Consider the following 8,559-nt stretch of genomic DNA (forward strand, 5'->3'; position numbering starts at 1 on the left):
TGCTTAGTGCGTGCAGAGCACTGTACTAAGTGCTTGGGAGAGTACAATATAATGCTATAATGGATAATTCCCTGCCCACAGTGAGCTTACAGTTTAGAGAAGCAGTGTTGCTCAGTGGAAAGAGCACGGGCTTTGGAGTCAGAGGTCATGGGTTCGAATCCCGACTCCACCGCATGTCAGCTGTGTGATCTTGGGCAAGTCACTTAACTTCTCTGGGCCTCAGTTACCTCATCTGTAAAATGGGGATTAAGACGATGAGCCCCACGTGGGACAATCTGATCACCCTGTATCCTCCCCAGTGCTTAGAACAGTGCTTTGCACATAGTAAGCGCTTAACAAATGCCAATTATGATTATTATTATTATTATTAGAGGGGGAGGAGGAGACCGGGTGACCTTCTGCCAGAACTGGGAATACAGCTCTGAACGGGACCCAGGAATCCATTGCTCTCTGAGATGCAGGCTCCCAGACGGTTCTAGGTTTTCTTACTCTTTTGCAGAGTTTGGGGGTCACATCTCCAATTGTGGTTGGAGACGTGTCCCCAGAAATAATTAGGTTAAATATCAGGCTGAGGGTGGAGGATTTATCTCTCCGACTCCCCCTCGGCCTCCTCTCCCACAGAGCCTACCTCCGGCTAGGTTGTCCCTGTGGGATGGAGAAACATTCATTCATTCATTCAATCGTATTTATTGAGCGCTTACTGTGTGCAGAGCACTGTACTAGTGCTTGGGAAGTCCAAGTTGGCAACATATAGAGACGGTCCCTACCCAACAGTGGGCTCACAGTCTAGAAGGGGGAGACAGAGAACAAAACAAAACATACTAACAAAATAAAATAAATAGAATAAACATGTACAAATAAAATAGAGTAATAAATATGTACAAACATATATACAGCTGCTGTGGGGAGGGGAAGGAGGTAAGGCAGGTGGGATGGGGAGGGGGAGGAGGGGGAGAGGAAGGAGGGGGCTCACTGTGGGAAGGCCTCCTGGAGGAGGTGAGCTTTCAGTAGGGCTTTGAAGGGAAGAAGAGAGCTAGCTTGGCGGATGGGCGGAGGGATTGGGGGCATTCCGGGCCAGGGGGATGACGTGGGCCGGGGGTCGACGGTGGGACAGGTGAGAATGAGGCACGAAGAGGAGATTAGCGGCAGAGGAGTGGAGGGTGCAGGCTGGGCTGTAGAAGGAGAGAAGGGAGGTGAGGTAGGAGGGGGCGAGGTGATGGACAGCCTTGAAGCCCAGGGTGAGGAGTTTTTGCCTGAAGCAGTGTGGCCTAGTGGACTGTGGGCCCGTTGTTGGGTAGGGACCATCTCTATATGTTGCCGATTTGTACTTCCCAAGCACTTAGTACTGTGCTGTGCACCCCTCCTTTCTCTCCCTCTCCTCCCCCTCCCCATCCCCCCCGCCTTACCTCCTTCCCCTCCCCACAGCACCTGTATATATGTTTGTACAGATTTATTACTCTATTTATTTTACTTGTACATATTTACTATTCTATTTATTTTATTTTGTTAATATGTTTTGTTTTGTTGTCTGTCTCCCCCTTCTAGACTGTGAGCCTGCTGTTGGGTAGGGACCGTCTCTATATGTTGCCGACTTGTACTTCCCAAGCACTTAGTACAGTGCTGTGCACACAGTAAGCACTCAATAAATACGATTGAACGAATGAATGAATAAGTAGAGAAGCAGCCTGGCTCAGTGGAAAGAGCCCGGGCTTGGGAGTCAGAGGTTGTGGGTTCTAATCCTAGTTCTGCCACTTGTCAGCTGGGTGACTTTGGGCAAGTCACTTCACTTCTCTGTGCCTCAGTTACCTCATCTGGAAAGGGCTGATAAAGACTATAAGCCCCATGTGGGGCAATCAGATTACCTTGTATCTCCCCCAGTGCTTAGAACAGTGCTTGGCACATAGTAAGTGCTTAACAAATACCAAAATAATAATAATAATAATAAATGTGATTGAATGAATAATGCACGGGCCTGGGAGTTTAGGACCTGGGTTCTAGTCCCGGCCCCACTGCTTGCCTGCTGTGTGACCTTGGGCAAGTCACTTCACTTCTCTGGGCCTCAGTTCTCTCATCTGTCAAATGGGGTATAAGATTGTGAGCCCCATGTGGGACAGGGACTGTGTCCAACCTGATTTGCTTGTAGTAAGCGCTCAACAAATGCCGCAATTATTATTATTATCGTTATTATTATCATCATTATTATTATTATGGTAAGCCCTTAACAAATACGATCATGTGGCCTTGTGGTTAGAGTACGGGACTGGAAGTCCGAAGGACCTGGGTTCTAGTCCCGGCTCCGCCACTTGTCAGCTGTGTGACCTTAGGCAAGTCACTTCACTTCTCTGGGCCTCAGTTCCCTCATCTGTCAAATGGGGATTGAGACTGTGAGCTTCATGTGGGACAGGGACTGTGTCCAACCTGATTAGATTGTATCAGCGCGGCTCAGTGGAAAGAGCATGGGCTTTGGAGTCAGCGGTCAGAGGTTCAAATCCTGGCTCCGCCAATTATCAGCTCTGTGACTTTCGGCAAGTCACTTAACTTCTCTGTGCCTCAGTTACCTCATCTGTAAAATGGGGATTAAGACTGTGAACCCCCTGTGGGACAACCTGATCACCTTGTAACTTCCCCAGCGTTTAGAACAGTGCTTTGCACATAGTAAGCGCTTAATAAATGCCATCATTATTATTATTATTATCTACCTCAGGGCTTAGAACAGTGCTTGACACACAGTAAGAACTTAATAAACACCAACGTCACTGTTATTATGGAGACCCTGGGACATGAGCTCAGTGTTAGGATTCTGGCTGAGCGTCTGGTGACAGGGAAGCTGAGCTAGCTCCTACGCTGAACTTTTTTTTTCCTCTCTTTGCAATTGTCCTTTTTGAGGGGGCGGGTGGAGGGATGTAAAGAAGTCGTTTTCCTAATGGAGCATTGTCTTTTCCTCTCCTCTCCCCCTCCAGGCTGTGACGGACAGCTTTGCAGGACGATGGCTTTCTCATCTGCCTCACCTCTGCTCCTCCCCCTCCTCTTCCTCCTCCTCTCCCTTCTCCTCTCCTTCCCTCCCACTCTTCCCGAGCGCTGGCGGAGTCCAGAGGCTGAAGACCAGAGGCCTCCTCAGACCAAGAAGGCCCACAAAATCCCGGGCCTCTCCCGGGTCTGCGTGTCCCCCAAAGGCCGGGGCCGGAAGACGGGGCCGGGCGAGAGGCGACGTCCTCAGAGGTGCCTGGGTGACCGTTCGGCCAAGAGCCGGGATGGAAAAAGCCATCCTCTCGTCGGAGTGCGCCTCGCCGGAGGCCGAGAGCGGGAGGCTGGGCCGGGCCGGGCACTGACGGGATGTGCGTGGGTCTGGGCGTTGTGCATGCTTGGGTGCGTGTGGTCCTTTCGACGCTCCTATCCAAGCAACGACAGAGTGGAGGAGGACGGAGGGAGGAGACGGGGAAAGGAAGAGTTTGTCACCCTTGCTTTCCTTCCGGGCTCCCCCTCCTCGAGGACCTAGTAATCTAAGGGGGGAATCCATGAATCGAATATTATTCATTCATTCACTCAGTCGTATTTATTGAGCGCTAACTGTAGAGCACTGTGCTAAGCTCTTGGGAGAGTACAGCAGAACAATAAACAGGCACCGGGTGCCTACAGTGTCCAAAGCACTCTACTGAGCGCCTTTATGTGTAGCGCACTGTACCTAGTGCAGTTGAATTGGTAGACAGTGCTCTGCATGTAGTAAGCGCTCAATAAATAGCCTTGAAGATGACGGCATCCCTGCCGTCGGGGAGTGTACAGTGGAGTGGGGGAGACAGACGCCGACATCAGTTAGCCGCAAGGGATGGCGGGTAAGGTGAGGTAGGGTGTATGTGTCCAGAATATTTTCGGAAGGATATGTCTGGCCGTCCCCTCTAGACCGTGAGCTCGTTGTGGGCAGGAATGTGTCTATCTGTTGTTATACTGTCCTCTCCCAAGCGCTTAGTACAGTGCTCAGCACACAGGAAATGCTCAGTAAATATGACCGACTGAAACATATGCTGGAACTGAAGAATAGGTCCCATCCTAATCCCTCTCTTCCTCTCATCATGGGGCAGGCCCCTGTTGGAACTCTCCCAAGCTTTCCAGCTGCCTAACCCCTCCATCCTGATGGTCTCCCAGCCTCCTTCCTACTCGCCCCTCTCATCCTCCTCTCCCAGCCCCTCTTCTCCCCCTCCCCTTTGCTATGGATCTCCGAGTCCACTCCAGTCTTTCCCTGCTGGGTTTCACTGGTGTCCATTGGGGCATTCAAACCATGTGTGCAAACACACGTGCATTGGTAAAGAGTGTTTTTTATGAAGGTCACGGGTTCAAATTGAAGCCCTTGCATCAGTTACCACAACATTCCTGCCAGGGGTGGCTTGAGATTTGTTTGTCAGGAGCCTTGGGGGACTTCTTGAGATCCACCAGGGACCAGGCCTGGAGGACAATGGGAAGGGTACTACTCTTTTGCTGTTAGAAGCCGAGGAGCTTCGCGGCCGAATCTGAGGGACCCCAAGGCGACGCTAAACACCTCCTTTGCTCCATCCGGCTCTCGATTTCTGGGTGAAGGAGGAGGTGCTTCCTGCAAGACCAGAATGGAGGCTCCTATGGGGGGAAGGGGCAGTGCCCTGCAGCCCCCTCCCCTTCCATCTCCTAGCTCTTTCCAGCTGGGGTCTCCTTGACGGTTCTGTTGGCCGGAGTCCTCGGCCCCTGACGGCTCTCCAGAGAGTGACCGGCGTAAAACTGACTGCAAACCAACGCCATCTCGGCCCGAAAACCTGATCCCAATCTGTGGGAAACCCTCCCATCCCCACACTGTTTCTCTGGATTTCCCAGGTGTGGAACCCAAAACCAGTTTGGGGTGTTAGCAGCATTCTTTCATCCTGACATTGCTCCAGGAGCTGACCTCTTCCCAGAGCTTGGGATCTTAAAGGTTTGATTGTGGGGTGGAGGACTGAGGACTCATTTCTGGATCCGGGGGAACTGCTTCTTGGTCGACTGAGGATTCATTTCCAGATCCAGGGGAACTGCTTCTTGGTCAGTTGGGTCTCCTCCCTAGCGCTCAATTCCCCAGAATTCCTTCTGGGTCAGCGTGGCTCAGTGGAAAGAGCACGGGCTTTGGAGTCAGAGGTCATGGGTTCGAATCCCTGATCTGCCACATGTCCGCTGTGTGACCTTGGGCAAGTCACTTAACTTCTCTGAGCCTCAGTTACCTCATCTGTAAAATGAGGATTAAGACTGTGAGCCCCACGTGGGACAACCTGATCACCTTGTATCCCCTCAGCGCTTAGAACAGTGCTTTGCACATTGTAAGCACTTAACAAATGCTATTATTATATATGTCCCGTCCCCTCTCTCCTCCCAGGAATGGCTGCCACTGGCTGAACTTCAAACCTTTGGCAAGGATATGTCTGACAGTGGTTTTCCACCTGCCATTTTCAAGTCCATTTCCCGAGGAGCTCTGCCCGCTTCGAGCAGGCAGCCATTCAGCCAAGGCTTCCCCTCTCCACAAGGACCTCCAGTAGTTTCCCATCCACCTCCGCGTCCAAACAAAATCCTTCCCGCCATCTTTAAAGCAGTCAATCGCCTTGCCCCCTCCTACCTTACCTCACTGCTCTCCTCCCACGTACTTCGTTCTGCTAATGCCAACCTACCCACTGTAACTCAATCTCGTCTATCTCACCACCACCCCCTTGCCCACAACCTGCCTTTGGCCCGGAATGCCCTCCCTCTTCATATCTGACAGACAATCGCTCTCCCCACCTACAAAACCTTCTCGAAGGCCTATCTCCTCTGAGAGGCCTTCCCCGACGAGGACCTCATTTCCTCTTCTCCCATTCCCATCTGTGTCACCCTTGCACTTGGATATTCCCCCCCGCCTCCATCCCCACAGTCCTTATGTATATATCCTTAATTTATTTATTTATTTATGTATTTATTTATGTATTTATTTATTTATATTAAGGTGTGTCTCCCCCTCTAAGTTGTAAGCCCGGTGTGGGAAGGGAATGTTTCTACTAACTCTGTTCTATTGTACTCCCTCAAGCACTTAGTACAGTGCTCTGCACCCAGTAAATGCTCAATAAATACGGTTGCCCCAGGGCCGTGGGCTTAGCCATGGACTGGCTACTTGCTGGACTCTGAATGCCCCTTAAAATGGCAGGCAACCGTATCTGATCCCTCACTAGCCACATCTTCACCGGGCTGTTCCCACCAGACATGGGCTCTCTTGGGAATGGTGCTGAGGACCAGGATTTCCAGGGCCGGCATTCCGCCGGCGGCTGTGGGCCACCTCGTGATTTTAGATCCTAAGTGAACATAATGACTTTTCAGGAGCAGTCCTGATGGATCTTGGCTCTGCCATTTGGCTGCTGTGCGACCTTGGGCAAGTCGCTTCATTCATTCATTCTTTCATTCCATCGTATTTATTGAGCGCTTACCGTGTGCAGAGCACTGTACTAAGTGCTTGGGAAGTACAAGTTGGCTTCACTTCTCTGGACCTCAATTCCCTCATCCATAAAATGGGGATTGAGACTGTGAGCCCCACGTGAAACAGGGACTGTGTCTAGCACGATTTGTTCATATCCACCTGGCGCTTAGTACCATGCCTGGCACATAGTAAGTGCTTAACAAATACCACAGTTATTATTATGATTTATTATTAATGATCACAGAAAACAGATTTAATTTGGAGGCCCTCAAAAACAGGCCAGTACAACCCTCCGACTCTCCCCTAGCAGCATGGCTCAGTGGAAAGAGCCCGGGATTGGGAGTCAGAGGTCATGGGTTCTAATCCCGGCTCTGCCGCTTGTCAGCTATGTGACTTTGGGCAAGTCACTTCACTTCTCTGTGCCTCCGTTCCCTCATCTGTAAAACGGGGATTGAGACTGTGAGCCCCCGGTGGGACAACCTGATCATCTTGTATCCTCCCCAGCGCTTAGAACAGTGCTTTGCACATAGTAAGCACTTAACAAATGCCATCATTATTATTATTTTTCCCTGCTGTTTTGTGGCGAGTCCCAAGGCCGCTGAAGCCGCTGAGAACTGAGTTCAAACTCTTCCCGTGAGGGGGAAGGGGAATTGGAAACTCCGATGGGGAGGAAATGATTTGGTAGTTTGTGCATCCTAAAGATTTTGCACCCATGGGTGTTTGCATGTGTGTGTGTGTGGTGTGTGAACGAGAGCAGGGAAATAGTTACCCCAACTCTGATCTGTTCTTTTGCATTCCCACGGGGTGGCTTTCCATCCTCCGAGAGCTATGAAGTTGTTGTGTATCTCCAAGTCCTGGGGGATTTACCCAGTGGACCTCCACTGCCAAATGGGATGTGATTGGATTCTGCCTCCTGTTTTCTTCTACCTTCCTTCCTCCACCTTTTATTCCCGCCTCTCTCTATCTCTCTCTTTCTGTCACTTTGCTTCTCTTTCTCTCTCCTTGTTTCTGTTTCTCTGTCACTCTTCTACTCTCTGTCTGTCTCTCCCTCTATCCATCTCTCTCTTTGCTTCTTCCCCTCCGGTATCTCTCTCTGGGTCTCTGGGTCTCTATGTCTCTTTCTCTGTCTTGTTGTCACTCTTCCTCTGTCTCTCTCCTTCTGACTGTCTCTCTTTGTCACTCTTCTACTCTCTGTCTGTCTCTCCCTCTTTCCATCTCTCTCTTTGTCTGCTTCTCCCCCTCCAGTATCTCTCTCTGGGTCTCTGTCTCTGTGTCTCTATGTCTCTTTCTCTCTCTGTCTTGATGCCACTCTTCCTCTGTCTCTCTTTCTCCTTTTGTCAGTCTCTCTGTCACTCTTCTACTTTCTGCATGTCTCTCCTGTTCATCTCTCTCTTTCTCTGTCCATCTGCTTCTCCTCCTCCAGTATCTGTCTCTGGGTCTCTATGTCCCTGGGTCTCTATGTCTCTTTCTCTGTCTCGATGTCACTCTTCCTCTCTCTGTCTCTCTCCTTTCTGTTTCTCTTTCTGTCACTCTTCTACTCTCTTTCTCCTTCTGTCTGTCTCTCTCCCTGTCTGCTTCTCCCCCTCCAGTATCTCTCTCTGGATCTCTGTCTCTTTGTCTCTCACTCTTTCTCTGTCTCTGTCACTCTTTCTCCTTCTGTCTGTGTCTGTCTCCCTTTCTTCTTCTCTTTGTCTCTTTCTTTCTTTGTCTCTCCCCCCCAGGATCTCTCTCTGTGTCTCTGTCTCTGTCTCTGTCTCTGTCTCTCTCTCTCTCTCTCTCTCTCTCTTCCACAAGCACACACTCTCCTCTGGGGATTTGAGTTTGTCAAAGGTGGGAGCAGGGTCTAAAGAAAATCATGTGTGGTGGGGTTAGCCCAGTTGAGGGGTCTTGGGACCTCTGTCCATCAGGGACAGAGCTCTAGGTGATAAAACACCAGCGCAAATCATACCCACTCTTCATTCCGGGCCAACCACATCTCTCGGCCCCCAGGAGAGACTTAGGCCCCTTCCTCCTTGGCTCCACCTTCCTGACCACCCTCAGTCAATCAGTGATATTTATTGAACACTTACTGTGTGCAGAGCACTGTACTAGGTTCTTGGGGAAAGCAGTGCAACAGAGTTGGAAGATGC

This window comes from Tachyglossus aculeatus, chromosome 21, assembly GCF_015852505.1.
Source record: "Tachyglossus aculeatus isolate mTacAcu1 chromosome 21, mTacAcu1.pri, whole genome shotgun sequence".
NCBI classification, from domain to species: domain Eukaryota; kingdom Metazoa; phylum Chordata; class Mammalia; order Monotremata; family Tachyglossidae; genus Tachyglossus; species Tachyglossus aculeatus.